An 8,303-nucleotide genomic window follows, 5' to 3' on the forward strand; every position below is an offset into this window, starting at 1 on the left:
GATCTGGTAGAACCAGGGGTCTATTTCACGAAACCTGGATTAGGCATAAACCGGGTTTAAACCGGGTTTACTCGGCTATCCTGGCTTAAATGAAAGCTGAGTTAGCTCGGCAGATTAATTTAGCCAGTAAACCTGGATATGTTTATCCATGATCCGGTTTCACGAAAGAAAATTGATGCAATCCTGCCTTAGTTACTATGGCAATTTAGCTGTGAAGTTAGCCTGGTCCGGACCAGGCTAACAGCCAAGCTTTATTAATCCAGTGCCTTGTTCTTCAAGTTTTGTGAAATAGCTGTTAGTCCAATGACTCCAATCGTAAACCAATGAGTTTTTCCACACTTATTCAATTCTCATTCAAATATGTTCCAAACCGTCTCCTCAGGTCATCTAGTGCTGACCTCCTCAAGGTGTCAAAAATGAAATATAAAAAATATGTTGAAGCAGCTTTCTGCTGTTATGGGCCAACGGCCTGGAACAAGCTCCCATAGACCAATTATTTGTTTACAAACATTGAGCCTGGACGCACATGTAATGAATTCCCAACAGATCCCCAAACCTGCTGTTTTGTGGTTCTGCTGGTTTCAGTTAATTCAGCCTCCTCTGTGTGTAGGCTAGTGAGGTGCGCCCTAGCGAGACATATGTACATCATCGCGCAACGGTATTGCGCACCGAGAACAGCTGACATACAAGCTCACAACCGCGTCACGGATGCGACCGCTGTGAGCTTGGAGATCTGCTATTCTCGGCCGTTCTCTGCGTGGGAGACCTTCTGATCTGGTGCCATGATCACAGAGCACTCCCTCCGTTCTTATGACAGACACTGGAGGAGGGGTTTGGAGGAAACTGCTTTGAGTTGTTATCATTATTTACACACAACAGAAACCAAGGATTATATACAGTATGTCAAGAGGGAGAGATCACAGTAAACATCCTAAGCATTCTTCCTCCACACTGGGAGAAAAACATCATCTGAAAGTTTGATGGGAAGCATTTTAACATGTGAGGCTGTGACCACTTTTACATTACATCTTATGAGCGGTGGAGTTATTTTGCTGCTGACCTGTGCGAGCATATACTGTTTCATATCAGTGTGACGTTGTCTGTTAAGGCGTCTATTACATATAAGACAGACAACGACCACAGATAGCTTTAAAACAAGTTCAAGACCCACTTTTTTACTCTTGCTTTTAGTTGATTACATTGTATTTGTTGTTTTGTTCCTGGTATTTTCCCAAGAGGTTTGACCCGGAAGGGCAAAGGTTTTTGACCTTAGGTTACTGCAGGTTACCGCTATTCAAACAGCCTGTGGCACAAATTAATTTATCTGATCAGTGTATGGAACCCCAAAAGATGCTGTTTGCACGGTGAAGTAAATAAATAGTTTTTTGCATGAAGAAATGCCTGCATGGTATCATTAGAACACTGAGTCACAGCGAGCGGTTTGGTATCAGATCAAACATAGTGTCGGCGCGTCAGCCAGGTCCAACCACAGGTTCATCTCCTCAGTAGCTCTGTATGAGACAGGAGCTCCTTTAATAGTATCCATAAAGTAACGCTAGTCCTCCCTGTGCTCAGATGTTTGACATTCTAGTGGTCAATAAACTTTAAGTGACGGGTTGAAACAAGCTTCTTTAGTTCTCTGCCATTTTCCCTCTGCGGCCGAAACTGGATCAGTACTGACACCTGCTGGACGGAGGTTGACTGGACACAGGCTGAATAAAAAAGTGATTTAAACTCTTGTTTCAACACGTCTGCTTACATTCTATTAACCTCTAACATGTCAAACATCTGAGAGCAGGAAGAAAGACCTTTACCATTTTGATAGGATGTGTGTAAAAAGGTACAAATCTGTACTGTTGGTGGAGGGAGAGGTTCTGATAGGAGATAAGACAACCACAGACCACAGCACCAGTATCTACAGCACAGACAAGAGGGTTTATCAGTGTTAGAAACCCTTTTAGGTCTACTCACTGTATAGGGATGGATTGGTAACATAATGAAACACAGTTTGTATAACCGGATGTTGAGCAATGTTAAACAAAAAACAACAATGTTACAATTCATACAGTGCAAAAATACCATATAAATACAAGCAGCGATTAAAACATGCATAGCAGAACATAGTGTGGTACAGACAATAGTTGTGATGTAACTGTTTAACTGTGTTCAAAGGCCAGGGAAAATAAATAGTAGAAGTCTTTAATAGTGATTTATAAATGTCTATGGACTGAGAGGCTCTTATATTAAAAGAAAGGCTATTCCAGAGCCTCAGGGTGTCCACAGTGAAGGCTCGGTCGCCTCTAGACCTTTTGTTAGTCGTGAGCTCAATTAGTAGCAACTGATCAGCTGACCTTAGGGGTCTGCCTACCTAACTACTCTAACCAACCAATGTTCAAACATACATAAGTGACAACCCCTCCTTACCTAGTGTGTTAACAAAGGTTCTGCCTACAGTACATGGTGTCTATGTATAGAGGCCTCTGTGTTTCCTGTTCCAAGGCAGCAGCATATACAATACAAGAAGAAGAACAGATGTATAATAAATACCTAAAGTTGCATGACATTCTCATGCATGTCTCTACTACTGTAATGTACTTAGTTCTGTCCTTCATAAGTAAAGCACTGACAGAGTCACACTACAACTTGTTCAGAGTTTTAACTATAACCAAGATGAGAAAACATATCACTACAGGTTTAATATCTTTACACTGACTCCTGGTAACTTTTAGGATTGATTTTAAATGTGTTTTAATAGTTTTAAGGCACAATTGTTTATCACATTCATACCTTTTAGATCTCCTGTCCAAATATGTTACAAATCGTCCCCTCAGGTCATCATACTAACCTTCAAAAATGTATTATTAAAAACATGTTGAAGCATCTTTCTGCTTACATACAGTATAAGACAGGCAACCATCATAGATAGCTTTAAAAACAAGCTCAAAGACCCACTGTTTCACTCTTGTGTTTATGTTGATTCCATTGTATTTGTTGTTTTGTTCTTGCTATTTTCCTGTATTGTTTTAATTAGATCTTTGTCTCCTTTTGATTTGTTCTTCATCTTGTTTTTAATCTGAATGTTTGTGTTGTTTAATGTTGTGTTCATGTTCTTTTGCTTAGATTTCTCTTTTGTTGTTGTTTTTATATATAAAGCCCTTTGTGCTGCATGTGATGTGATGAAAGGTGCTTCCTGTATACTAATAAAGTTTATTGTTATTATTATTATTTCCACAGACTAGTCAGGTGATGAGGATCCACCAGACATCAGTGTAAAGCAGAGACAGCAGTGTTTTTAGAACCAGCAGCCTCTACAGACCTCTGCCACAGCAGATCAAGAAACAACCAACTGTACCCGTAGACGAGACAGCTAGACCACACCACTCCCAGGTCCTACAACACATGTCTCTGAGGTATACAACCTTATCAACTTGTCCAGTGGGGGGTCTGGACCCAACTAATGATTTAGGGGTTTATCTTTAATGTTCTCACTCAACAGTAAACAAACCAACATACAGTAGTGTTTGATTTTAAAATAGTTTTAATAGTTTTTAAGGCACTTCATTGTTCTAAGCCCCTTCATACCTTTTAGATTGCCTGTCCAAATATGTTCCAAACCGTCTCCTCAGGTCATCTAGTGCTGACCTCCTCAAGGTGTCAAACATGAAATATAAAAAATATGTTGGAACAAGCTCCCATAGACCAATTATTTGTTTACAAACATTGAGACTGGACGCACATGTAATGAGTTCCCAACAGATCCCCAAACCTGCTGTTTTGGGGTTCTGCTGGTTTCAGTTCATTCAACCTCCTCTGTATGTAGGCTAGTGAGGTGCGCCCTAGCGAGACATATGTACTTCATCGCGCACCGAGAACAGCTGACATACAAGCTCACAACCGCGTCACGGTCACGGATGCGACTGCTGTGAGCTTGGAGATCTGCTATTCTCGGCCGTTCTCTGCGTGGAAGACCTTCTGGTGTCATGATCACAGAGCGCTCCCTCCGTTCTTATGACAGACACTGGAGGAGGGGTTTGGAGGACAACTGCTTTGAGTTGTTATCATTATTTACACACAACAGAAACCAAGGATTATATATTTCAAGAGGCAGAGATCACAGTAACAATCCTAAGCATGCTTCCTCCATACTGGGAGAAAAACAGCATCTGAAAGTTTGATGGGAAGCATTTTTACACGTGAGGCTGTGACCACTTTAACATTACATCTTATGAGCGGTGGGGTTCTTTTGCTGCTGACCTGTGCACGCATACTGTTTCATATCAGTGTGACGTCGTCTGATAAGGCGTCTATTACATATAAGACAGACAACGACCACAGATAGCTTTAAAAACAAGTTCAAGACCCACTTTTTTACTCTTGCTTTTAGCTGATTACATTGTATTTGTTGTTTTGTTCCTGGTATTGTGCCACAGGCAAAATTCATTGTAAAAAAAAAAGTGCTTAGGAAGCGAGATACAGCCTTTTTAAGTTATAGGTTAAACAAGGAGTGGATGGAGCAGCACATCTTCAAATCATCATATTTTGGGTTCTGAACATGTTTTTTTTTTCTTTTCTTTTTTTTCCCCATGACGTCTTTGACGTCATGTGGCGCACGGGGCGTCAGCCCACGTGACGTCTTAGACGTCATGTGGCACAAAATGAGTTAATTTGATCTTTGCCTCCTTTTAATTTGTTCCTGATCATGTTTTTGGTCTGTTTTTGCTTGCATTTCTCTTTTGTTGTTCTTTTAAAATATATAAAGCCCTTTGTGCTGCATGTGATGTCATGAAAGGTGCTTCCTGTATACAAATAAAGTTTATTATTATTATTATTTCCACAGACTAGTCAGGTGATGAGGATCCACCAGACATCAGTGTAAAGCAGAGACAGCAGAACGAGAGTTATGCATATAACTAAGGTTCTACGAATTCCGGATGACCGCCAGAGGCAGTGTTTTCAACACCTGGATATTCATCGCGCGCTCGCGCATAGGTCGAATATTAATACCAACAAAGTCACTCGTGACCTGTGTGCGCGCACGCTACCTATATAGGTACGGTGCACACAGCGTTCATCCTCTTGAAATCTTTTCGTCGAGAATGAGATTCCGAGTGACAGTCAACTCTGGCGGTCATCCGGAATTCGTAGAACCTTAGTTATATGCATAACTCTCGTTCTACTTCATTCCTTCTGACCGCCAGAGGCAGTGTTTTCAACACCTGGATGACTAATACCAACATAGTCACGAGGAATCTGCGCTTACCGAGGTCGGTTTGCAGATAGAATGAACAGACAACAACACAGCCGTCGCTGCGAGACGGCCAGGTTGACTATATATATATATATATATACAGGAGCGGGCAAAAAACCCATGAAAGATGAAGCCCATTCGGCTGCATCTCCTGGCCTGCTCCAAGCCTGTATTACTGAGGGAGAGGCTCTGGCAACACCCGCGGTCAAGAAATACCTTGGGGGAAACCTAGAGGTCCACTGAAGACGTACATTTGCCTGAACGCAGCAATGAAAGTCTCCATTAAGCCAAGGCACAGCTGTGCCCTTCATCACAGACAAATACAACCAAACTCCAGCCATCACAGCTATGTCCTGCCACAGAGCCCGGACGGGACACAATAGGCAGGTACTAGAATGCAGTTGCTCCATCCTTGGTTGAGGAGCAAACTAACAAATAAATAGGCTAGCTGACGTGAAAGGCAGAAAGCCTCTGAGGACGCAAGGAGGGGTTGGCCATATGGTAAACCCAGACCCATCTGAATCCCACTTTAACAGTCTCTGGCAATGGCCAGGGCATGAAGCCCACCTACTCACTCTTGCCGATGAAGCAGTGAGGACAAAGAGCACTAACAGATGGTCATCTGAGAGCAGCCTGATGTACCGGCTGGGGACAAAGCTTCCAATACCACAGGCAAGCATCATGAAGGCACCCATGCAACCTGTGGGAGCCACACGCGGAGAGCATCTCAATGGTAGAGAGGCTGAACCCTTCATTTAACATCATCCGCGGAAATCTAGAGCGGCTAAGCACAGAGCAACGCTCCAATCTATACAGTGGTCCCAACTAGAGCCCAGTTTACACTCGCTGGCGTGCAACGCCCTAGTATATCAAAGCGGCAGGGCGAGAAACACCCTCAACGCTAACCCTTATTGTTTTATTTTTATTGTCGTCCAGCGACCAGCAGCAGCGGGGCGAGACACACCCCCAATGCTTGCGGTATATCAAAGCGGCAGGGCGAGAAACACCCTCAACGCTAATCCTTATTCCTTTGGTACGATGTACGAAAATCCAGTAATGTTCGGACAATAGTCTTGAATTTCAGTGGTCAATGACGCAGCTGAAGGTTAGGAGTGAGGATGCCACATGCACCTCTCCCCCCAAACTGTGACAGGAGATCTTGTCTCCGTGGAGAGGCCAAGGCACTTCATTGAGAAGCTGCAGTAGGCCAGAGCATCTTGCCCTAACGGACTGGTCTGTCCCGGCAGGGAGACCTACAGTCAACAACGCGTTATGCCCTCAAGGCTAACGGTACTACCGCTCTGCCATACCTATGCACGTGATCCGAACTGCTATCGGATCCAAGAGGCTCCCAGCGGGAAACACGTCCGCAGCCTGGACTGTACACCCAACAAGCGCATTGCTATGAAATTTGCAAGATGAGGCAAGGCCCACAGAAGGAGCTTCCAAGCCTCCTGCAGAGACTGACTGGGTCAAGCGCCCCAGAAGACAGACTGTTGACATATTGTGTTATTGAACACGTCATAAACATCTTGAGGGCCAGGTGCACTGCATGCAGGTCCAGCACAACGACACTGGCTGAGACCCTCACCATTCTGTTGCAGTCTTGGGGTTCGAGGCCCAAGCCGCAAATATATATATGAGTAAATCAAGTAGGTCAAGCAGAAACCTTCCGATTGAACTGAACTGCCTGTTCACGGTGTACTATGCTGCAAGGCATTCTGGGTAGCAGGCCCAAACGTCTGGCCTGGAATGACAGGCAGAGAGAGTCTGAAGTGTCTCACTGCCCCTCCATGAGAGTGGGGCCTGTTGGAATGGTCCACGCTCCTTTCCCTTTTTATTCACATTTGTACATGCGTGAAATTCATCCGCTGTATTTATTTGCCCATCCTAGAACTACTAGGAGCAGTGAGCAGCCATTCACCGGCGCTCAGGGGGGGGGGGGCAATTAGGGGCTCAGATAGGGACACACATCGACCCATTGCTGGCCTGGCATCAAACCCGGGACATCCAGAGGCTCTGGCTCCCCATGCGGGCCACTAACCACTCAGTTATGGCCACCCCTTAGAAAGCCACACGTGGCACTGACATTATGCAAGTAGACAGTCTGCTGATTCTCTAATCATGCAAGCAAACGCCTAGAGTGATAGGCGCTGCGTAGGCGCTGTACAGGCACTGTGTCTGCGTATCAATACTCGCATGCCGGAGGGCTAGGGCGAGGTAGTTAAGGGAATGTCCAATACATCCCATTCCAGCTGCTGTGGCATGGCTCTAGGTAGCAGACCAGAGACTAACACTGTGGCCATGAGCAACAGTCATCCAGCTCAACAGCTTCATCTAGTGACACCACCAGAGAAGCAATGTTTACAGTTTAGGCATTTAGCAGGCGCTCTTAATCCGGATCGACTTACAGTAAGGTAAGTAAAGTAAGCAATGTTGGCATCAACCACTAGCCCTGGGTCTAGGCCATATTGGGCTCATATAGAATTATTTAAGACTATTGCACTACCAAGCACATAGTATTATCTGGATAGCAGCAGAGCGACATACACTCAAGCTATGATATCAAGTATTCACAGTATACTGCATATGTTGAATAGCAGTAGTGAGTACCAGGTACACACAAGTACAATGTTACTAATATGCAACGTCGTCGTAGCAAGGGGCGAGAACCACTCAAGCCACAGTGTCATGTCATGTGTCAAATACACACAGTATGAAAACCAAGTGATGGCAAAGCGAGACACACTTGAACCATACTAGCATTATAATTCCATTTTACTGCCAAGCACAAACAGTATAATCCGAATAGCAGCAGAGTCACACTCAAGCTACGATTCGTACTCGAACTGTGAGATTAAGCACACACAGTGGCAGTATTGGCCTACCCCTGTATATCACGGGCAAAATATGCTGCTTAAGTCAGTACCGAGCAGCGTTTACCACTTGACATGTGTTTTGGCGCTCGGTGGAGTTGTGACCTGTATGCACACCCCTGTCCGGTAGTGTGTTATTCTCTGAACATAGCACCAAGTACACACGGTAATAGGTACAC

The sequence above is a fragment of the Gymnoscopelus microlampas genome (genome assembly GCF_963454915.1).
Source record: "Gymnoscopelus microlampas genome assembly, chromosome: 14".
NCBI lineage: Eukaryota > Metazoa > Chordata > Actinopteri > Myctophiformes > Myctophidae > Gymnoscopelus > Gymnoscopelus microlampas.